Raw genomic sequence first — 25,676 nt, forward strand, 5'->3', positions numbered from 1 at the left:
AAACTCAAAAATGAGGTTCTTTTACTTCCGTTTTCAATGAAAATCTTCTTAAATTATAGTTTTTCCTTTTCTGCTTATTTAAATCGAAAATTGTCCAAAATGCATCAATTATTATTGATATATGGAAGTTTTCTGGTTCTGAATCATCTTTCTGGCTAATATATTGAAAAATTACGTGACTTTGATAGAATTACAGCAATAGTGGGTTGTTTTTGGTCTTGTTATGGATTGCTACGACCGAAAATTAATCAGATTGTATTGGAGGTAACTTCTTTTAGAATACCGTTATTTTGAAATATTTACAAACATAATGATTGCAAATCAAAACTCAGACTCAACGAAATATGTAAATGCAGATGATGTCAATTAAATTATAAGCTTTTGTCGTAAAACTCATCATCTTTATAGCTTCGACAAAATATTTTCGTTCCCTTTTATTGAAATCTTGTCTTTTACCTGCAACTCTTGTTCTTTTGTAATATCATTGTTTTGTTTAGCTTCTCACAGATCCAGTTGGTTTCCTTAAGTTAAATAAGTGGATTTTTACAATGTTTTCAATTGATCCCAATGGTACCTCATGACTTTCAATATAAATGTTTTCAGAAAATTTCAGTAAAAATTTGAATTTTCCTATCTTATTTCTCATCATATTTTGTCAACTTTATGTTTACTCGCAGTAAAGATATGTTGTTTAGTCTTTCTATTGAATGAAATTTTAATATTTTTTAGCTTTTTTTGTTATGATTGTCTGATGATTGTATGGTTTGTATAGTTACTATGAGTTTTTCATAAAAAGATTGCTATTTGCAAAAAAGCTTTGATATTTTTGAAATTTTTAGGTTTGGTTCTTGACGTCTTGCATAAGCACATTACTGCCTTAATATCGGCAGCTTCATAATCTGATGTTCAACAACTTTTATTTGATAGACCAAATCAGAACAATTTGAAATAAAACAGTTATTGACCACTATGAATTGTTTTTCATCTACTTGGTGTCCAGGAAAATCAAAAAATCTATAAAATTTTTTTGGTCGCTTTTTGCAGCAAGGACCATTTATAAAGCTTTAAAAAATAGTCGAGAGAGATTAATTTTTTAAATAAAAAAGCTGTTCTAAATTTTGAGAAAGTTTTAGACAAACAGCTACGAACAAAAATAACGAGGGTTTTTTAAATTAATTTTTATTCTCTTTGTGAAAGGTGTTTTATATCAAGTTTGATTTGTTGATCATAGTTATTGAACTGTTCATTTCGTTCGAGGTTTCCTTTTAAAATGTTGTATTCTACTATCATCAAAAACTTCGATTACATAAAACTACTAAAGATGCTTACCAAAAAGGGTCCGACCAGACACATAAACTCTTTTGACAAAATGGAAATGTGCGAAATTTTGCAAGTTGTCACGCACCTATTTCGTCCCTCATAGTTACGTGATGATTTTCCTTTAAATATCCATAAATAAGTGCTATAAATTAGTTCATATTCAGTTAGTTTCAAGGCCATATATAGCCAGTATTTCCATCTAGGCCTGTAACCTCTAATTTGTTTATGTTTACGAGAAACAACCGCAGATTGACAGTTTACTAGCAAACACTTCAAGTGCCTAAAAGCCTCAATATTTACTTTTTTGAGTTTCTTGATGATAAATTCACATAACCAGTAAATAACTTCATGAGAGATTATGTACTCGGTGAAGTAATTATTCTGATAAAGTAGGTGCTAATACGGAACTTGTATTTGTACTTAACAAACATCAAGAGACGTACAAAAGCCGGAAATTGCCCAACTTGAAAATCAGTAAATATTTGCGAAGGACCAACACAACTCAAGGCACAATCTTGCGGAACCCACTATCACCAGAACACCGGAGAACCAGCCTGACAATCAGTTGCCTATCATCTTATAAAAACTTGATAAAACTTGAGAAACTTCTTGTTAAAATTATTAAACAATTCTTGCTAAATTAATTAAAGATTGAACTGGAAATTCTCTTGAAAACCTCTAAGTTTGATAAACTAAGTTACAGATGAAATAGCGACTAACTTAATACTAAAATGCAAGGCAAACTAGTGGATATATCACGCATCTGAACCGCTCAATAAAAGGCTATTACTAGATGATTTTATTCAAAATATATCTGCTAAAAATCGCACTGTGAAACAACAAAATAAGTCCTTGTAAAATGCCAATTATTCAAGTTAATTACTTCTAATATAAACCTCAATAACACCACGAGGAACACTATTAAAAATCAGTGCGTAACATGGTGACAGGAGTTATTAACTGTTTCCCAGTTTAACGGACCGAAATTCCAAATAATTCTTTGATAAATTCGACATTTTCTTTCTTCTCTTCGACATTTTCTTCTTTCGCTTTTCCTTCATTACCTTAAGAGCCTCCAATCATCCTGATCAGCATCCAGCACATCCTTTCCGAGCAAGACGATAATGCAGAAAGCAGTAACAAAGGAAAGAATGGGAGGAAACTGTGTTTGTGTCTCTGTGGACTAAGTGTAACAGTAATACAAAAGTGTTTGAGTGGACAATAACTGGAACAAACTCAACCACAGCCACCACAACGGACAAAAACAACACAGGGTATTTGCAAGCGAGGATATTGTGAGTAAATGAATTTGTAAAATTAATTTTGGTGCTTTATTTATGTCAATTTATAAAGAACAAATTCTCCCCGCTATTAATAATTGCCGAGCTTCCCCCAATTTTGTTGAACATATTGAAGGAAATAACATCAATTATACCCTTAACAGCAATAAAACACAAGCTCAGATAGTAAGCGCTTTTTCCTCTTCAGCTTATAAATCCATCGTTATTTATGTGCTAGATAAAGACGATAAACGTGTAGCAATTTATTGGACAGCAAAAAGTTTAAATCAAAAATCTCGCAAATTTGGCCTTATTCGTAACAAACTTAAATCTGACAGAGATATTAACCTTGACAACATCATCACTGATTATCAGATAACATCAGAATAAGCTAAATTACTGAAACCATCACTTAATTATTAACTAAAAAGGGGGCAAAACAAAGTTTAAACAAAAAAATAAAAAACAATTATATTTTATTTCCCCGCCCAGCTCCGGAGGTTAATGAATCAAACAGTGACTTCGGTCAATTATGCTGTTGCCTATTTGAGTGCAGCTTCCACAAGGCCTGTGCGGTCGTGGTCCCCACGAATTTTCCTAAACTAAGGGGCACTCTTTAGAGGTGAGACTTCGGCGGCCCATACGGCTTCAACGATATAAGTCTGACGATTCGACCGGAGCTTTAGGAATAGGTTTATAAGCAGCCCATCTTTATTACTTTCTGAACGAATGGTTTCAGTAGTTTCTTTTCTGATATTCTTGTGCTACTCATTTAACTGTTTTCTTCACTTAAATCCCCTTAATCTCTCCATTAAGTTAAGTTAAGTGAGCTATTTAATACTTTAGAACGAAAGTAAGACTGATTGAACGAAAAGTATATAATCTAATCGGGTAAAAAGCAAAATGGCACACGCGCAGATCAACATCACGCCTTTTTCCGGATCAGAAACGGACAATTTTAACGAGTTTGAACAACTAATAACAGGTGCAATCGGAGTTGCAGCAATCGCAAACGCGCAACAAGCGAACTTTCTGCAGTTACATTTAAAAGGAGACGCTTTACGATACTTCTTAACCCTACCAGAGGCTACCAGACTAGTTTTTGAAGACAGTATAACAGCTCTAAGACACAGATTTACGCAGGATGACTTGAGAGAGATCAGAATTATAAAGTTAGAGAATCAAAAGTTTAATCCAAAAACAGACACTGTTAAAAATTTCTTAGTAAAGTTAAGAATTGAAGCAAATAAAGCATATCCAGCACCTGAAATAGTAGTAGCGCCAGCAGGAGCAGGTGACCCAGAGGCTCGTAGATTCGAAAGAGAGACAGCAGCAAGAGATTCTGCCCTACAGATGTCAGAAAATCGAAAAAATGAGCAAATAAAGCGCTTCTTTATTAAGTCTATGCCAAACTGGCTTAAGCCTAAACTCTTAGAAAGGCCAGACACAGATACAATAGATCAGTTATGCACCTTAGCTAGCCAACAAATTGCAATAAGGGAGATGTGTAATAGAGAAGAGTATTTTGACGACGGATTTAATGAAATAACGGAAACAAACACTGATAAAATGTTGAAAGCAATAACCACTATTTCAAATAATCAAAAAGAACTTGAGCAAAAACTTGAGCAGAGAATAGCACCTAAAAATGAGCCACCAGAACAAGACCCAGTTAATATTTTTACACCACATTACCCTCAACAAGTCTACAGACAAAGTTATAGACAAAATTTCCGGCCCCAATATCAGAATTATCGACCAAATTACCGTCAATATCAGCCCTATTATCGTCAGTTTCAGCAAAATTATCGGCCCCAGCAACAGTACGCCCCCCGTGTTAATAATTACCGAGAGTTTAGACCACAATTTAATGCCCCTAGGCCGTTTTATTATAATGAACAGCCACAAACTCGGAATTATTGGACCGAACCTTCAGATAGTCCCCCATTTATTCACCCATCTTATGTTAATAGACCTGTTTATCGGTTCCCAACAAAAAATACCCCTCAAAACTTTCTTAGACAGGGTATAGTTTATGATAGTCCAGCTCCAGGACAAAACCGATATAGCACTCAACAATCAAATCAGTTTAATCGTGCAAGTAACCCTCAAAATAGAAATATGAGAGGTATGAATTTCCTATTTAATCAACAAAAAAACTAATAAAGCCACCCAACTTTAAAAAACAAAATAAAATTTATAAAAACTCATTTAACCATTATAACCAAAGCACGTATAGTCCTAGTTTAGATAAAGTAATAGAGCCAGTTTATATTAAAAGTAACAAAAAGCGTAGAAAACGCAAAAGTAATAATAATAAAAGTAATGTTAATAATTCTGTGCAACTCCCAACACAAGTACCACAATCCTCACCAAAGCCAATACCACATGTTCAGCAATTATTCAGCATTGTCCCACTTTTAGGCAGAACATTGTCCTATGTTAAAGTTAAATTTAATGGAGAATTAGAAAGACGCGCACTAATCGATACAGGAGCATTTGCAAATGTGATAAGTCGTGAGTTTTACAAGGAACTAATTAACACAAATATCAATTCAATAACAGAAATAGAAAAGCCTGATCTAGATAAAGTTAAAATGGCAAACGGAAATATAGTTAAAATTGACAAAGCAATTAAAGTTACATTTAAATTGGGCACACAAACATTTACAGAAGATTTCCTTGTATTAATTGTCACAACTCCTGTAATCCTAGGCAACCCATTCTTTGTTAAACATAAAGTTAGCATCTGCCCAGGACAAAGTTACATTAAATTCCCTGATCAAACACTACAAATAAACGAAATAAAGCCAGAAAAGCAACCTAGAAGAGTGGTAAAACGTAAAAAATTTGGAGTTTATACACAGAAAAAGCAAGTCTTACAGCCAAATCAACAAGCAGTATTAGAATGCAAGCTTTATGATAAACTAGAATCTTTCACTGACCTCTGTGGGGTAATAATTCCAAACGAAATATTTGAAAAAGACAGTGAAGTAATATTAACATCCTCTTTAAGTAAAGTTGCTGAAAATAACATTCTGTACATCTATGTCCTGAACATTACCGATCACCCAATTACCATAAATAAAGGCGAAGAAATAGCCAAATTTTCATTCTTAACATCAGACCAAGCTGAAAAGTTGTTAGAAGTAGATCCTCAATTAATTCATGTGGCAAAAATGAGCGAAAATTATTTAACAGAAATAAATCAACTAATTCAAGTTACAGACACCCCAAAAAGAAAGGCTCAACCAGCGAAACCAGCACCAGAATATGAAAAACTATGGTTCCCAACGCCTGAAACTTGCCCAGATCCGACAAACTTGTCGCCCTTGCAGAGAGATATCTATGAGCAACTGCTAAAACTGCAAGAAATGGAGAAATTAGATCCAAAGGGTAATAATCAGGATAAAATAACATTTTTGAGCAAGTTTCCGTGAGAAAAATTAGCCCTTAATGATGAGCAAAAAGCAGTAGTAGGTGAACTACTAGTCGAATTCAGTGATATTTTTGCGAAACACAGATTTGACGTCGGATACAATACAGATTTGAAAATAAAGTTAACTCCAGAAAGAAGCATACCAATTTATGAACAAGGACCTCCAACGCCTGTCCATCTGAGAAATGAGTTACAAGTAGAACTAGCATTAATGCATTACTACGGACTGATAACAACTTTGTCCCAATCAAGATATAGTAGTCCTCTTTTTGCACAACGAAAGAACTCAGGAAGACTTAGACTATTAATTGACTTGAGAAAAGTAAACCACTTGTTGAAAAATGACTACGTGAATACCAACTTCCCGATTTCCAACATGAGTGACGCAATAAATTACTTTGCCGGGAAAAAATTGTTTACGAAACTTGACTGTTCTCAAGCATATCACTGTGTGCAAATGGCAGACGATGTATCAGTGCAACTGCTAGCATTTAACTTTGCTTCGAGAACTTATGCATATAAATGTCTTGCACAAGGATTGAATAAGTCAGTAACCGGATTTAGCTCTTTTATCAGACATTACTTGGACCCATGCCTAGCTTCAGGAAATTGTACTCAGTTTATGGATGATATTGGAAACGCAGTAACAAATTTTGAACAATTGGTACCCTCTTTACGAGAAATCTTTACATGTATACGTCAATCGGGACTGAAATTGTCTCCTGAAAAGTGTGAAATAGCAACAGATACAATGAAATTCCTTGGAAATAATATCAGTGCAGAAGGAATATCACCAGAAAAAGCGAAAATAACTAAATTTTTAGATAAATTTAGAATGCCAAAAACGACAAAACAAGTAAAACGACTAATTGGCTTCACACAATTCTTCCGTAATTACATACCTAATCTAGGTGAAAAACTAATGTCATTTTACAAGCTCCTGAAGAAGGATGCAGTAATAGAAACCACAGAAGAACATGTAAAGGCATTAGAAGTAATAAAGAAAGATTTAATGGAAGCAACGAATGTAACTTTGCGATTGCCAAAACCAGGGCTACAGTATGTAATTCTTTGTGATGCTAGTTACCACGGTGCAGGTTTTGTACTAATGGTGGAAGACTATGTAAATGAAACAGGAAAGAAAGAAAAGAAAACATACGCTCCCGTTTCGTTTGGATCGCATTTGTTTAATGCCACACAATTAAAGTTCTCAATTTATTACAAAGAGTTCCTAGCTTTGTACTATGCACTGGACTACTTTTCACACTACATTTGGGGATCAAGCAAACAAGTAATTATACTCACCGACAACAAAAGCCTTACACAATTCTTTCAGTCAAAAGTAATACCGCCATCTCTTTGGAATTGTTTAGACAGAATACTCGCCTTTAATATAGTAATTGCTCACATTCCTGGACGCGCTAATTACGCAGCGGATTTTCTCTCGCGAATGGAGAATGACAAATCAGCAACAATGTCTTTGAAATTAACAGATAGAATTCCAGTCAGAGAAATAGAAATAGATACTGAAGCACAAAATCCTGATATTGAACTGAACGTATTATTTGATACTGAAAACTTTAGTGACGAAATAAATAGTGAAGAAGTTAACTTTCTCAAAAAATTTGGATATTATGAAGACTACAAAAAACGTCAAAGTAACTTACCAGTAACAGAAATTCAAGGGCTATTTAAACTAAAAAGAAAAACAGAAATAAATTCAATTGAGTACCCAAATCCATTAGATGAGTTTCCAGACCTTACAGACAACTTAATTAGCCTTAACTTAGCAGATGAGCAGCAAAAAGATGCAGACATTAGAACAGTAATAAGCTGGATTCAACAACATAATCAACAACCAGATTTAAAGTATGCTTCAACCAATTTAAAAAAGTATCACAAACATTTAAACAGATTAATTCTTGAAGGGAATGTCTTATACCGGAATTTTTATGATGATACTGGAAAAGTACTTCATAAACAATTCTGTGTACCTAAGCATTTGTGGAAAGAGACTATATATAGGCTCCATAATTCACAAACAGCAGGTCACTTAGGCATCAAAGCAACAATTCAGGAATTTAGAAAGCGATTTTATTATCCAGGCTTCACCGAACATTTCATTAGTTTCATCAAAAATTGCCTCACTTGTCTTCAACTTAACAGAGTACCAAAAAGCCACATCACACCCAAGTTACAACCAGTCAGTTCACTACAATCATATCCAGGAGATATGCTCCAAATTGATTTAGTAGGCCCCCTAAAGTCATCGCAGTATAAGTATGTTTTGAGCGCAATAGATGTCTTCACAAAGTACCTATTCGCAGTTCCATTAACAAATGGATATGCTGACACAGTAGCCCGAGAACTAGTAAAGGTGTTCTTCCAACACAGCTACATTCCTCAAACAATACTTAGTGACTTAGGAACCAACTTTACTTCTGAATTAATGTCAGAATTAGCAAGTTTACTAGAAGTAAAGTTAAAACATGCCTCACTAAAGCACCCTCAGACTATTGGAGCAGTAGAACGATCTCACGGACCACTGAAACGAATTCTGAAACTTAATACAGAAGAACAATGGAAAGACTGGCATAAATATGTTCCTCCTGCAACCTTTATTCATAATACTTCATATCATTCAGCGACAAATTGTTGTCCTTCAACTTTATTCCATGGCAGAGAACCCATCAAACCCCTTGACATACGGTTCTCCAGAAAAGTAATGGAGGCAGTAGCAGTAAATTCTGATTTCGTTAATGAACTGCAAGACGCCATGATGCAAAAGTATGGAGAAAACAAAGAAAAATTAAGGACTGCTTACCTGAAGTACAAAAAGTATTATGATCAAAAGGCGTCAGCAAAACCGATTCTGGAGAAATCATTCTGTTTACTTTTGAATCCTAAGCTACTAGAACAATCAACAGTAATAGCTTCCCAAGTACAGAAATGGCTCCCGCTATATAAAGTGGAAAAAGCCCTTACTGATTCTAATTATATCATTCGAAAAGTAAATACGAACTACACCCAATGTGTTCATCGCATCAGACTGAAGCCAATTAAACCAAGTGAATCTCCTGAAGATCTCGAAGTTATCAATCCTGCAAACTTTCAACCTGATCCGTCGAGAAGACAACACATGGAACCTGACCTATTTGATAAACATATCCCAGAATTAATCAATGAGCAAGAAACAGAGATACAACAATCAAAGAAAGTGAAACAAGATCCAGTCAGAGTGACCATAAATGTTCCCCTAGGTGGACCATTAGCAGGACCAGCAGTAGCAGCACCTCCAGCAGCCCCACCGGCCCCAACAAGGGTAGTAGCACCAGCAGTTAGACCACGAACTGCCCCAGTCCATCTTCCAGTATTTGATTCCTCAAGTTCAGACGAAGCAATCCCAAATTTATTTGATGAAAATAGCAGTTCAGATGAAAATCTAGCTGACCTAAACCTGGACGCAGAACAAATTGTCCGAATACCAGTTAATCCGTTAATTGCTGATGAAATTAGACAGCAAGAACCAGAAGTTCGTGTTCCTCTTGTATCATCCTCATCAGACGATGAAATGTTTCTACCAGCTCAACAGCCACAGCCGTCAATAGTACCACTTGATATTGAATCGCCTCCAGAAACACACGAAGAACAATATGCTCTAACTGATAGAAAAATAAGAGCGCGACCTTATAATCCTAAACGAAAACCAGAGAAAAGTGCATTCAAACCACTAGACTACCAACGGCGAAAAAATGTACGTGGATTTAAATTTGATAGAGAAATAATGTTGCATAAAGAAGATAGAACAAACCCTTACCTAACCAACCAAGTTAGAAGAACAGGCAGTCCTAGACCAAAAAATGCACGTGCCAGACTGGAACAAGAAGAAAAACGTGAAGCAATAAAAGCATCAGCACAAGCAGCACAACAGTCAAATACACCAAGTAGAGAGACAAAATTAGATCAAGTAAGAGCTAGCATAGCAAAATATTCAGGGAAAAAGCCCAGCAGTTCAGCAAACAGACCAGTAACCAGATCTCAAACAAAAAACTCTTCACCAGGCTCTTCAAATCAAAACTTAAATCACTTTAGTCAAGAAATAAATGCAACTTATCTAAGTTCACCAACGGATATCTTATACTCTCCACACTCTTTTGCACACTGTATATCAGCAGACCTTGCAATGGCAAAGGGATTAGCCCGACAAGTCAAAAGCTGGTACCCAGCAGCCCCAAGTGCAATCAGACTTAGATATCCACCTGATATTGGCTCAGTTTTAATCTACTTCGACCCCATTTCTGAACGTTATATCTTCAGTTTAGTTACCAAATCCAGATACTACCACAAACCCACATACGAACCAGTATTAGCAAGCCTCTATGAACTGAGAGAAATAGTAATAGATGCAGGAATTACACACTTAAGTCTTAGAAAACTCGCCAGTGGCTATGATAAATTAGATTTTAACATCATTTTTGAGCTTATATGTCAAGTCTTCGACCCTCTACCCATAACCATCTATATCCATTAGCATGTACAGACCCAGTACAGTCCAGCAGTACCCTTCATCTGCCCCAAAAGCCCAACAAGCCTGAGCAACTTAGCCCTAAAGCCCAAAAATCGCCAAAAAACCGAAAATTTTTGACCTCAAAATCCAGTTATTTTGATATATCTCCAAAACTACTTGTCCAAACCTGGATTAATCTATTGTTCTGAAAAGCCCTCATCCAGTAGAAGCGATTCCAGCCATTATTGTCCCCATTTGACCCGTCCTAAGTACCAAAAACTTAGCCTAAAATTGACCCCTCCGAAAATCCTAGGTTCATTTCAGAAAAATAGTCATAAAATTGCGAAAAATGCTCTGATCACCCCAAACTTTTGCGCTGCAGCATTTTTCAAGCCGAGGAACCGACATGCAAATTTTGAAGCGATTTGAAGAACTTTAAAAATCGAGTGACGCTGGAGCCCTCAATTTTTGACACTTTTCGAATCCGCTCGAATTCAATGATAACTCCCACAAAAAAACCCCCAATTGACCCATTTTATAGCCCTAGACCATCCTACTGCTCACGCTTGACATGCCAGTACCCAAAAATTCCGTCAAAAATCAATAAAAGTTGAGTTATGACAAAAATACCGAACCCTAGCAAAGTGTGCTAAAATTGATTAAAATGTAGTGTAAACTATACCCCAAAAATATGCCAAAAACTGTTCCAAATGCTTCCAGCAGCTATTCCCAGCTGTCACCCACATGGTACAACCTCAAACAACCGTTAAAACCCAATATTTCCAAGTATATGTTGAAAAATGACGAAAAAACGAAAAATACGCTTCTGCTTCAAGCCTCCGCTTCAAAAATTTTGTCATTTTATTCTCCACCTGACCCGATAAAAACCACCTATACCCACTACAACCCTAGTGTAAACCCCCACTAGTCTTGTAGCACCATAAAAACCAGTCCCAGCTCACCCTAGTATCAACCATGAAGACTTAAACCCATATAAGCTCTGAAATTGCCACAAATTTGTCAGGAAAAATCCAGTTATTTCCCACTAGAGTCAAAAATATTAACTTCTGACAAAAATTAACCATACCATCAGCACTCCCACATCTATATCTCTCAGAATATGCACTCCCAGCCCCCTAGTGCCAATACAAGCTGAGAAAATACTGCCAAAGTAACGAAAATCACAAAAAATCGAGTGTAATTTCCAGAAAAAGTGATCAAAAATGCATCTTAATACCCAAATATGCCCAATTTTATTGTTAATTCGGTTAGCCCTACTCATGAGCAGTCCAACCATAGCAATATCAATCATTTTGAACAAGTTTTTCATAACCTCATAGCCAATAACCTATCCCCTATCTGGGCCTTTCCAAAAAACCCAGGTTCACTGCAGCAAAAACGTTATAACTCGTGAAAAAATAGTTGAAACCGCCCAAATTTTTGCGCTGCAGGGTTTTTTGAGCCGACAAAGCGATTCACCAATTTTGAGCTCAATCGGAGCATTTTAAAAATTGAGTGACGCTGGGCCCCTCAATTTTGGAGACTTTTTGAAAATTCACGCACATGTTCATAAAATCCAAAATATTGATTGAAAATCCGATATTATTAGCTTAAAACATCCGCATGCTCAAGTTCTACACGCTCATATCAAACATATTGAAAATTGTTAAGTAAAATGTTGAAATAATAGTAAAAAACTGAAGCCTACCAAACTCTTCTCAAATTTGCCAAAATAGAGCCAAAATTAGACTATAAAAATAGTATCAAATAGCCGAATTATGAGCCCATATTCAATATTCAGTCTCCCTAGTAGTTGTCCAAGCCTAATCAACCAATAAAATCGCATAGAAATTCATAAATGTTGAGAAAAGTGAAAAAATCGAAAATTGCACATATTTCACAAACTTTGGTCCGAAATTCTAAAGTGAAAAACTCAATATATTATAGTCAAATAATGCATTAAACCACACTAATAGCTGCCACCAACATAGTACTCACTAGTATGACCCACGATTACCGCCAAAAATCAATTATCTTCAATCTATGTCAACTTATGACCAAACATGACACTTCACAAGTAAAAATTCAGTACATTTCACAGAAAAACCTAAGTTAATCAACTCCAAACCTACCAAAATGCTACCTCTGATAGCCACAGATATCAGTAACAACAGTTAGCACCTGATTTAGGCCACTAGAGAATCACCAGACTGACACATGTCTCGAAGAAGCTCAATTAGTGGAAAAATCATGCTTAAAAATTCGCATTTTGGACCCAAAAATCAAGGTTATGACCCGATAAATAGCTTTAAACCCTATAATTCAGTAACATACATTAGTACCAAGCACAGACAGTACCATTTTAACCATTCAATACCGATAATGTATGAACAGTGACGACTTATTCAGACCGAAATTTCATGATCCAAAAATAGCCAGGTTCAGATCACGAAAACAATCATAACTTTGCGAAAAATGCTTAAATTGCGCCAAATTTTTGCGCTGCAGGGTTTTTTAAGCCACTGAAGCGATCTGTCATTTTGAGCCCGATCGGAGCAATTTAAAAATTGAGTGACGCTGGAGCCCTCAATTTTTCGCATTTTTCGTTTTTTCAGACATCAGTAAAAAAGTTGACCAAAAAGTGTCCAAAAACCTGCATTTATTGCATAGTTATTCCCCACCGATGTCAACTGAGTGGGCCAAACCAAAAAATTTGCCCAAAGTTCAATAAAAATTGAAAAATTCACATATTTACCACACTAGCCCTGATGCGGAAAAATGATCAAATTTAAGAAGAAATTACATGTGAAAATTAGTACCAAATACTCTTCCAAACCAGTTCAAATTACACACAAGTGCTGCTAACAACCAGATTAAGTATCTAGAACCATTAGAACCAGTCTATGATCAATAATTGACAAGTAAATTAAAGTTAATGCCCAAAAATCAAAAAAGTCATTATGTCATCAATTTTGCACTCTCACAAATATGCCATTATAAAGTCACACACTGCAATTAAAAAGTTACCACATGCTCACACACACTACAGCTTCTAGTTCCACCAGTAAAAACCAACCACAATTGTTGCAATCCAAAGATATCTCTGAAAAACTTGCCCATAACTGAAAGTACATTACATGATAATCAAAACAATTGCACTGAAACTAGTTCATTTTCCATCGACGTAACCTTCTCACTCAGCAAATTCAAGCACTAATTGTTCACACGCGCACCAAACAACGAAGCACAGCCATAGACAACTGGTCACTACTATCATCGACATCTATTTATTAGTTAAACACTCACTAACTTTCCCATTTTCCCCTATTTACTCCCTGAAAAACTCGAAAAAACATGTAAACACTGCACAATTCGACCCCCCCAACCACTATCCCCATCATCATACACCCACCATTCAACCAAACAACCACATTTCAACATGTTTAAACACCATATTTAGTAGTAATATTAATAAACACACACATCAACACACATGATCCAAAAGTGAAGTACACCTGAAACAAATAAATATCACAGACCTAGAAGCCTGAATCCAGCAGACAAACCAACAAAAGGAACCACCATAACATGTGATAACGGCAATAGCTGGTCACAAAACCAAAAATATTGCAAAAGTTTCACAATATCGAGTTCCATTTGAGTATCTGACCACTGAGAGAAAAGTTGACTTTTAGTCAAACTTTCAGCCAAACTTTCAGAGAATGAACATATTGCTGTCAATGAACTGCACATACAGCACCACAGCTTTCCGTTCATTTTATGCTCGAAAGGCAGACAAACTGCCAAAGCTAGTGAAAGACAATGAAAAACGAAACTGAAGAGCTCGTGCAAAAAGTGATGAATATTGTTTTTCTTAGATATTTTTCCTTTCTCCCCGAACAGGACCTCACGAGTCCAAGTGAAGGATAATAACTGAAAAAAGCTCTTGCTCTTGCTCAGAGTGAGCAGCCTGACCTAAAACATATCATCCAGCAAAGAGTGAAGTAACTACCATGCATCGATACAATGCAGTAATCCATAAAGGCTTCAAGGAAAGCCAAAAGGCGGAAAAGTATTGCACGAGTAACATGCATCTCTGTAGTTCCTACTCCCGACGACAGCATTACGATTGACAACCACCTGGACAAAGTAATTGACGACCAGAAGAGAAAAACTTCAGACTTCTCCGCAAGAAACATGAGTTTTGTTCATAGGGAGAGCAATCTTCAAGTTTTCCTTCAACTGTCTAACTGTCCAACAAAAAGCGCATCTTCCATTTGAAACAGACAAACTTGTTATAGAATACGAACAAACTACCATAGAAGACGAAATGGACATCAAGCTAAACCCCGAGAGGAGAGTATGCTTTAAGCTCTTGAAAGTCTTATATAGTTCGACAAGTATTATTCTTTTAACAGTTAAAATATCCCTTCATTCATTAAGTTCTATAAATCAGTGCTTTATAAGTTCAAAACTAATACTCCAATCCACAACATAAACCAGTGCTTTAAACCATCCCTCCAGTTTGACCATATGTGTCTCCTCCTCAACAGTTTAGAGCCATTATTCAAAGAAATAACCATGATTATTTCCAGTGCTAATTCAATGTCTCCTCTTAATCTTAACTTTAAACTTATGTCTTCCCTCTTTACTCTAAAATTAGCGCATTTTCACATCTTTAACGTTCCTTCAAAGCTCTTAATCTTGTCTTAACCCTCTTTATTTTAACCTTGCCTTAATTTAAACTTTATTTCTCTTAACTTCATTAATTGTCTTTAACTTAAATGCTTTCGTTCCAAAACTCTTTTCTAAGAAAACATAAATTGGGTGGCTCCAACAAAAATATGTTTATATCTTCATATTCGTGCAGATTATTTGTTTTATAGAAAAATTGTAAAACCCCAGTTCTTTCCCTAAAATTTTCATGGAAAATTTTCATAAAGTCGGGTAGTGTCACGCACCTATTTCGTCCCTCATAGTTACGTGATGATTTTCTTTTAAATATCCATAAATAAGTGCTATAAATTAGTTCATATTCAGTTAGTTTCAAGGCCATATATAGCCAGTATTTCCATCTAGGCCTGTAACCTCTAATTTGTTTATGTTTACGAGAAACAACCGCAGATTGACAGTTTACTAGCAAACACTTTAAGTGCCTAAAAGCCTCAATATTTACTTTTTTGAGTTTCTTGATGATAAATTCACATAACCAGTAAATAACTTCATGAGAGATTATGCACTCGGTGAAGTAATTATTCTGATAAAGTAGGTGCTAATACGGAACTTGTATATGTACTTAACAAACATCAAGAGACGTACAAAAGCCGGAAATTGCCCAACTTGAAAATCAGTAAATATTTGCGAAGGACCAACACAACTCAAGGCACAATCTTGCGGAACCCACTATCACCAGAACACCGGAGAACCAGCCTGACAATCAGTTGCCTATCATCTTATAAAAACTTGATAAAACTTGAGAAACTTCTTGTTAAAATTATTAAACAATTCTTGCTAAATTAATTAAAGATTGAACTGGAAATTCTCTTGAAAACCTCTAAGTTTGATAAACTAAGTTACAGATGAAATAGCGACTAACTTAATACTAAAATGCAAGGTAAACTAGTGGATATATCACGCATCTGAACCGCTCAATAAAAGGCTATTACTAGCTGATTTTATTCAAAATATATCTGCTAAAAATCGCACTGTGAAACAACAAAATAAGTCCTTGTAAAATGCCAATTATTCAAGTTAATTACTTCTAATATAAACCTCAATAACACCACGAGGAACACTATTAAAAATCAGTGCGTAACACAAGTGTTTTTTAACAAAATGGTAAGTGTTGTTCAAAGGAGCCCCCTATAGAGTGCTTATTGATATTGGTTGTCAAGTAGAGTGTAATGGTACTAATTTACTTCTTGAAGTGAGATTCATTTCTTAGTAAAAACCAGCTTTTTTTCTTTAGAAAATTACATTCACGCACAATTGAGATTTTTTTTCGCTAAAGATGATAAAAACCTAATTTAATATATTTAAAATCGATTGCGAAATTTTGTCTTCTTTTCACTGGTATAGAGAGAGAGAGAGAGAGAGAGAGATAGGGAGAGAGAGAGAGAGAGAGAGAGAGAGAGAGAGAGAGACAGAGAGAGAGAGAGAGAGAGAGAGAGAGAGAGAGAGAGAGAGAGAGAGAACGAGAGAAAGCGCGAGAGCAAGAGCGAGAACGAGAGCGAGAGCGAGAGCGAGGGCGAGTGAGAGAGAGAGAGAGAGAGAGGGAGAGAGGGAAAGAGAGAGAAAGAGAGAGAGAGAGAGAGAAAGAGAGAGAGAGAGAGACAGAGACAAATGTTAATCTCTGAGTCTCTTTTGTTTTCATAGCAACAGAGTTTCCTTCGATAGGATTTCATTGGGACTTCAATGGTCTCCAACTGCCGCTTGTATGAAGTTTTCTGGTTGGGTTTGACTAGTGATATCTTAGTTGAAAATTGAATGCCATATAAAATTAATGTTCTTAGTTGCATAGTTTTTGTTACTTTGCTACATGACTCTGACATCTATTTTTCTAAGTTAGAAACGTCTTCAAAATAATTGTCGTCTGAGATGAAATTTTCAACAGTTTGACTGTTGGAGCTTCGAAATTCGTTCGTTTTCCATGTCATCTACTTGATCCATCAGCCTCTCTGTTTCCTTTCTAGTACAATTTGACCCAATTCTCTTTTTCTTGCTAAGAAACAGAAAAACAAACAAAAATCTTAGAAACATTTTTTAAAGACCATTTTTGTAGTAGGTAGAACCACAGCAATTAAAAATTAGTTAGCTGCTGTCTAAACAATAATTTGTTCAAATTCTGACGAATTTCCTGTAGATCATGAAATGCAAACTTTGCATCATAAGTTAGATTTTTCCAATAGAATTTTTCCCATTTTTCCACTGTCATCCAAAGAAGTACACGCGATCAACAAACTCACGAGGGCTCCATCATATTAGCAGGATAGCTGACTTACCACCGCACGATCAAACTTGCTGGTAAAGTACCCAACACTTGTAAAATGTTTTCTGAAATGTGATTTGTGTGAATCTGTGTGAATTTTGAGACTATCCAGACATTCGCTTAGAAATTCATATTTGTAAAATTTTTGGAGTCACTAGTTTTTGTAGTTTCATCAGTGTAGTGTTGATTGCACCCGGTCTGCGAGGGTCTATGCGGGGAAAATTTTGGTACCACGCCAATACTGGTTGCTCATGTCTTTTTCAACTATATTTTCAGCAGATCCTAAAGCATGTTCAAACAGAACATCGCAGATTCTTAAGCATATTACTTCTTCGAGACTTGAGTCTTCAGCCTATAATAGCAGCATGTTTCATATCCAAATGTTTTATGCAAAAGTTAGCAATTTCTTTGGGCTTCGTTTGTCGAATCTTCCCCTAAAGTCATCTCCCCTAAAGCAAAAGCGGGCGCAACTCTTGAATGAAATTCAAGCCAGCCATTTATTCACCCATCAGAACTTAAGTATAACAAGGATGCTCGTTTATGTGCGTTTGCACATGATGTTCTGACTGGAGCTCATCTACATTTTTGACTTAATTGTCAACCTAATGATGAGATAATTAAAAATAGATATTTTAGTTTAAAAAAATCGTTACACAACGCAATAACTAATTGAATTACTTAATACCATGTCTCATTACAGCGCTCAAAAGGTCTGCCATTACAAAGATTACGAGGAAAAAAAAACAAACAACAAAATTAGCAAAAACAAATAATAACAAATGTGCTATAGAAGAAGAGAAAAAGAAACACAAATAACGACAACTCACAAAATTTTTTACAAAAATGCATATTGTCCAACAAACAAAACATAATTTACGACATGATATCATTTGAAAAGTAGTTTTTGAATTACAAGGAATCAGATGGAACCTCTCTGATGAGAATAAATTGCTATAAATTGACGAAAAAGAACAAAAACTGAAAAGTATAAAAGTTTTTGAAAACGAACAATTTCATGAACTTTTATTTTATTTGCTATAAATTGACCGCATTGAGTAACATCATCATTTTATCTTCAATCAAAAGCCAATCAGACCAGTCAACATTTTACGGCTACATGAAGAAAACAAGGCAAAATTAGCAACTTAAAAAAAAGCGCGAGAAAAATATCGAAACCAAGAAAAAAAGAAAATTCTGTTAAAAAATTTTCTACCCTCTTATATCTGTTAACAGCAATGGGAATCTGCTTTTTTCAACAAAATGAGATAAAAAAATCAACAATTATGAACAAATCTAATAACTTTGGAGAAAACGCGTTATATCAACGTCTTTAAATTCAATAGCTTTCAACGGAAGTCAAAAATACGCAAAGCTATGCCTCAATGAGAAGGTAAGGATGTTTGTCAAGCATAGGTCATCAACAAAACACCATCATACACATCATAAGTCTTATGATTATGAAAACAACAACATATAACTATGATCCATTGAACGTCTTCTATTTGCCACTGAGAACTATCAATGTTACCATAATGTGATAAAATTTCAAAGAGAACCAAAATTACAAAAAAAATCCAAAGTTAAAAAAAGTCGTTACCTATAAAAACTCGTAGCATCGAAGTCATAAAACCAATAGTTAGAAAACGAAACTGCTAAGCAGATTCATTTTAGTTGCAGTAGACAAACAAGAAGTTCTGCAATTACTGAGATCAATTTACAGTTCCCTAAAATGAAATTAAGATTGGTTAATGTCCAAAAAATATTCTAAAAAATTATTTTTAAAGTCTTACAGCCATTATTATTAAGAGCTTTCAACGAAATTCAAAAAGTACTCCACAATATCTCTCTATCGCAAAACAAGGATGTTTGGGGAAAAGGATCAGTATGTGATCAATAAGACGTTACAATAAGTCCTATGATTATGAACAACAACAAATACAGGCAAAAACAAAAAAGCAGAAATGCAAGAAGAAGGTTTTGAAGCGATTTAAACTAAAATCTTTTCTCTGAAATTTTTATCTATGATCCATTGGACGCCTTTTTTAAGCCATTGGTACTATCAATTTCAGGATAATGAGATAAGATTTCAAAAGAAACAAAAATTACAAAAAAAATCTAAATTTTTCTTGAAATTATGAAAACTCGTGCTATCAAAGTCATAAAACCAATAGTTAGCATATAAAAGCGCTTACCAGATCAATTGCCGTTGCAATATAAGTATGGACATGCAATTATTGAGACTGACTCACTGTTCATGAATCAAAATAAGTATAATATCGGATAATGTTCAAAAAAGCACTTTGGAAAAAAATTTCTTTAAAGTCTTAACAGCCATTAGCTGTCCACTCACAGCACTATATAAATTTACTTAATGTAGATTAAGAAGCCAAACGCACTCTTAGTTAGCGAATCTATATCATAGCACTTCCAAAATTTAGTAAATTCTCGAATGTAAATCAAAATTTCATTAAAAATTTCGAAAGCTCACAGTCGGAGACAAAAAGAACATGAGCGATTTCCTGAAAACGGGTTTTTTGTTCATTAGGCGTCATTGTACTGTAAATCAAGTGTATCATTAACCAAACATTGATATGAAAACTGACCAGGCTCTAGGTGACATTAAAAAACAATAATAAATGGGAAAAGTTTTTTAAAAGAAATTGAAAGAAGATTTTTAAATGAAATTGAATTCGAGTTTTTATAGAAAACTTCATCTTGAGACCAGAACTAGACTTTTTATCGGTCTATCGCTAACACAAAACTATTTCATTTTGTAGAGTGAAATGCAATTCTAAAGTAATATTTTTATAGGAAAACCCTAATTTGAACAATAATGACGATAAAAGTGAACAAAGACATGCAAATATCACGTGTTCACATAAATCTTTAAACCTCGATAACTCCTCAAAAAATACGAAAAAACCTTTTTTAATTAAAATTCTACGCTGGACGAGCTCTTTATTGATACCACTCACATATCTCTACAATGAATATATCGATCGGCCAAAAATGTCTGAACAAAAAAAACCTATTTGAGTATATAGTTCTTCCCCTCACAAATGGGATGGGAAAAGTTATCGACTATTATGTAATATATCATTGAGTATAGTTTCGAGTTGAGTTAGGGGTAGAGGGCAATTCTATTATAGGTGCAATGGGGAGTCTAGTGTTTGCTCTACTCTACCAGTTTATTAATGGTTTGGGTTCTCAAATAAAATTAAGGACAAGTTTCTTTCTGTAACCAATTTTCACAAACGCATCACTGAATAATTCTGAATTCTGTTAATCTCATCAAGCATTTATACTCTTGTTTTTTTATTATATAAGTTAAATCGGGCTAAATTGTGCCATATTCTGACATTCTGATTATGCTGAATCATAGTGAAAACAGACATATTGTTATGAAACAGAGAATGATTCAGACTATAATTCAGCACTGAAATAAATTGGATGCGGTATGTCTGGATGCAAATTCGATCCCCATAGTTCAACTTACTTCAGACAACTCAAAGCTCTTTTTATTCTGTTTAACTGGAGATTGATTCTATTATTAAAGTGTGATCAAAATTAATTGATTGTGAAGTCAGCGCCCGGAGTCGAACTTCAGAACGTTTCAGCACTGATTGAGCTGGTTTGAATGTCATGCAGTTCTGAAGCAGTATATATTCATTACAAGGCTAAGGATCATACTTCACAGAAAAATATCATTCTTAGTTTCTGATGATTATTATGATTGAGACCTCATCGCACTGACCCTTTGACTGCACAGGATATGCAATGCTCCAACCTTCTGCTGTACATGATGTTCAACGCTCTGACTTTTGGCTGTACATGATGTTCAACACGTTCACCTTCGTGTGTGAACATTGTTCAACTGTCTCAGCTTCGGGTGTACATGTTATTCAACACTCTCACCTCCGGGTGTACACATTGTTCAACTGTCTCACCTTCGGGTGTACACGTTATTCAACACTCTCCCCTCGGGGGTATTGGTCAAACTTAATCAAAATAGCACGACAAACAATAATTCGGCATTAATTCAGTATTTACAGAGTACAATCAGAATGATATGAAATTTTTGAATATCGAGTATGAACGGGAAAGAGATGGCCGCCCCGTAGTCCAGCCGTTGTACACCCCTAGTACATCGATGACCACCCGTAGTACACCCTGCCTGCTCCGTACACACACCCGTAGTACATCGATGGGCAGCCGTAGTACACCTTGTCTGCTACGTACACACACATGTGATGGAAGAACTGGATTTCGAACATTTCTACACATGAGAATAAGATAACATTTGCAGAAACAAGAGGAGCCGCAAAAATCTGCCGTAATTGGATGAAGCGAATTCAGTTAAGATAATCGCCACCTTAATCTCGTGTGCTCAAATTCAGAGATTTCTCTTTAAAATGTACTCTACTAACATCAAAAACTTCAATTACATAAAACTTCTGAAGATGCTTACCAAAAAGGGTCCGACAGGACACGTAAATTATTTTCACAAAAAGGAAATATGCGATGAAATTTTGCAAGTTTTTTTTCTACAAAATCGTAAGTGTTGTTCACAACAGCCCCCTTTAGAGCACTTATTGATCTTTGTTGTCAAGTAGAGTGTAATGGTACTAATTTACTTCAGTGAGATTCATTTCATAGTAAAATCCAGCTTTTTTTTTCTAGAAAACTACATTTTTTGCTAAAGTTGAAAAAAAAACCTAATTAATATACTTAGAAAACTTAATATACTTAGAATCGATTGCGAAATTTTGTTTTCTTTTCACTGGTAGAGAGAGACAAGTGTTAATCTCTGAGTCATCGCAACAGAGTTTCCCTCGATAGGGTTTCATTGGGACTTCAATGGTCTCCAAACACCCCTTGCATGAACTTTTCTGGGTGGATTTGAATAGTGATATCTTAGTTGAAAATTGAATGACATATAAAATTACTGCTCTTAGTTGCACAGTTTTTGTTACTTTGCTACATGACTCTGACATTTATCTTTCTAAGTTTGAAACTTCTTCAAATAATTTGTCGTCTGAGATGAGTTTTTGAACAGCTTGACTGCTGGAGCTTCGAAATTTGTTCGTTAGCCATGTTATCTACTTGATCCATCAGCCTCTTGGTTTCTTTTCTAGCACAATTTGACCCGATTCTCTTTTTCTTGTTATGAAACGGAAAAAAACTTTCGATTAGAAACATTTTATGTAAAGACCTTTTTTGTTATAAGTGGAACCACAGCAATTAAAAATTAGTTAGCTGCTGTCTAAACAATATTTTGTTCAAATTCTGACGAATTTCCTGTAGATCATGAAATGCAAACTTTGCATCATAAATTAGATTTTTCCAATAGAATTTTTCCTATATTTCCACTGTCATCCAAAGAAGTACACGCGATCAACGAACTCAAGAGCGCTCCAACATATTAGCAGGATATCTGACCTTTCACCCTTTCACCGCACGATCAAATGTGCTGGGAAAGTACCCAACACTTGTAAAATGTTTTCTGAAATGTGATGTGTGAATTTGTGTGAATTTTGAGACTATCCAGCCATTGGCTTAGAAATTCATTTTGTAAAAGTTTTGGAATCACTAGTTTTGTAGTTTCAACAGCATAGTGTTGATTGAACACGGTCTGCGAGGGTCTATGTGGGGAAAATTTTGGTACCACGCCAATACTGGCTGCTCATGTCGTCTTTTTCAAATATATTATTTTCAACAGATCCTAAAGCATGTTCAGACAGAACATCGCAGATTCTTAAGCATATTACTTCTTCGAGACTTGTGTCTTCAGCCTATAATAGCAGCATGTTTCATATCCAATTGTTTTATGCAAAAGTTAGCAATTTCTTTGGGCTTCGTTTGTCGAATCCTGTTAAAAGTCACCTTCCCTAAAGCAAAAGCGGGCGCAATTTCTGAATGAAATTAAAGCCAGCCATTTATTCACCTATCAGAACATAAGAATAACAAGGATGCTAGTTTATGTGCGTTGGCACAAGATGTTCTGAACGGAGCTCATCTAAATTTTTGAATTAATTTTCAACCTAATGACGAGATAATTAAAAATATATATTTTAGTTTAAAAAAATCGTTACACAACGCAATAACTAATTGAATTACTTAATACCATGTCTCATTACAGCGCTCAAAAGGTCTGCCATTACAAAGATTACGAGGAAAAAAAACAAACAACAAAATTAGCAAAAAAAAAAAGAACAAATGTGCTATAGAAGAAGAGAAAAAGAAACACAAATATGGACAACTCACAAAATTTTTACAAAAATGCATACTGTCCAACAAACAAAACATAATTTGAGACTTGATATCAAATGAAAAGTAGTTTTTGAATTACAAGGAATCGGATGGAACCTCTCTGATAAGAATAAATTACAAGTTGACGAAAAAGAACAAAAACTGAAAAGTATAAAAGTTTTTGAAAACGAACAATTTCATGAACTTTTAAATTATTCGCTATAAACTGACCACATTGAGTAACATCATTAATGTAATCTTCAATCAAAAGCCAATCAGACCAGTCAGCATTTTACGACTACATGAAGAAAACAAGGCAAAATTAGCAACTTAAAAAAAAAGCGCGAGAAAAATATCGAAATCAAGAAATAAAGAGATTCCTGGTAAAAAATTTTCTGCCCTCTTATAGCTGTTAACAGCAAGGGGAATCTTCTTTTTTCAACAAAATGAGATCAAAAAATCAACAATTACGAACAAATCTAATAACTTTGGAGAAAACCCGTTATATCAACGTCATTAAATTCAATAGCTTTCAACGGTAGTCAAAAATACGCAAAGTTATGCCTCAATGAGAAGGCAAGAGTGTTTGTCAACCATAGGTCATCAACAAAACAACATCATAGGTCTTATGATTATGAAAACAACAACAAATACATTCAAAAACCAAAAATTCAGTAGAAAAATGCGAGAAGAAAATGTCGAAGCCATTTAAACAACACGCGTATCTCTAAATACTTTATTTATGAACAATTGTAAGCCTTTTCTAAACCAGGGCGAACTTTTTACTTTTGGATAAAGCTATAAGATTTCAAAAGGAACCAAAATTTTTAAAAAAAAAACGAGTTTTTTTTTGAAATTATCAAAACTCGTGGCATCGAAGTTATAAAAGCAAAAGTTAGCAGAAAAAACAACTTACCCAATTAATTGTGGTTGCATCAAAAAGGAAGTTAGACTTGTTATTACTGACTCTGACTTACAGCTCAGGAAAATAAATTTGATAGTGGTTAGCAATAAATGAAAATTAAAATTTTTTTAAGTCTTAACAGCCACTAAATTCAATAGCTCTCAACGAAAGTCTTTACATACGCAAACTTATGCCTAAATAGGAAGCTAAGGATATTTGTCATTCATAAGTCATCAATAAGACATCACAATAAGTCTTATGATTATGAAAACAACAACAAAAGCAGGCAGAAACCAGGAATTCAGTAGAAAAGTGCAAGAAAGTGTCGAAGCTATTGAAACCATAAGTTTCTCCCCGATATTTTTAACTATGATCCATTGAACGTCTTTTATTTGCTACTGGGAACTATCAATGTTACCATAATGTGATAAAATTTCAAAGAGAACCAAAATTACAAAAAAAATCCAAAGTTAAAAAAAGTCGTTACTCATAAAAGCTCGTAGCATCGAAGTCATAAAACCAATAGTTAGAAAACGAAACTGCTAAGCAGATTCATTTTAGTTGCAGTGGACAAACAAGAAGTTCTGCCGTTACTGAGACCAATTTACAGTTCACTAAAATGAAATTAAGATTAGTTAATGTCCAAAAAAAATTCTAAAAAATTATTTTTAAAGTCTAACAGCCATTATTATTGAGAGCTTTCAACGAAATTCAAGTAGTACTCCACAATATCTCTCCATCAGAAAACAAGGATGTTTGGGGAAAAGGATCAGTATGTGATCAATAAGACGTTACAATAAGTCCTATGATTATGAACAACAACAAATACAGGCAAAAACAAAAAAGCAGAAATGCAAGAAGAAGGTTTTGAAGCGATTTAAACTAAAACCTTTTCTCCTAAATTTTTATCTATGATCCATTGGACGTCTTTTGTAAGCCATTGGTACTATCAATTTTAGGATAATGAGATAAGTTTTCAAATGAAACAA

General features: G+C 34.8%; 1 protein-coding gene across 1 annotated transcript in view; it reads left to right on the forward strand.

The window, feature by feature from the left end:
* The window catches only part of LOC142347893 (neuropeptide receptor 15-like), a 130,998-nt gene that overhangs the window by 17,247 nt on the left and 88,075 nt on the right, over positions 1–25,676 (forward strand). The gene's annotated exons all lie outside the window — the stretch shown is intronic.

This window comes from Convolutriloba macropyga, chromosome 1 (assembly GCF_964194025.1).
Source record: "Convolutriloba macropyga chromosome 1, txConMacr16.3, whole genome shotgun sequence".
In the NCBI taxonomy this organism is placed as follows: domain Eukaryota; kingdom Metazoa; phylum Xenacoelomorpha; order Acoela; family Convolutidae; genus Convolutriloba; species Convolutriloba macropyga.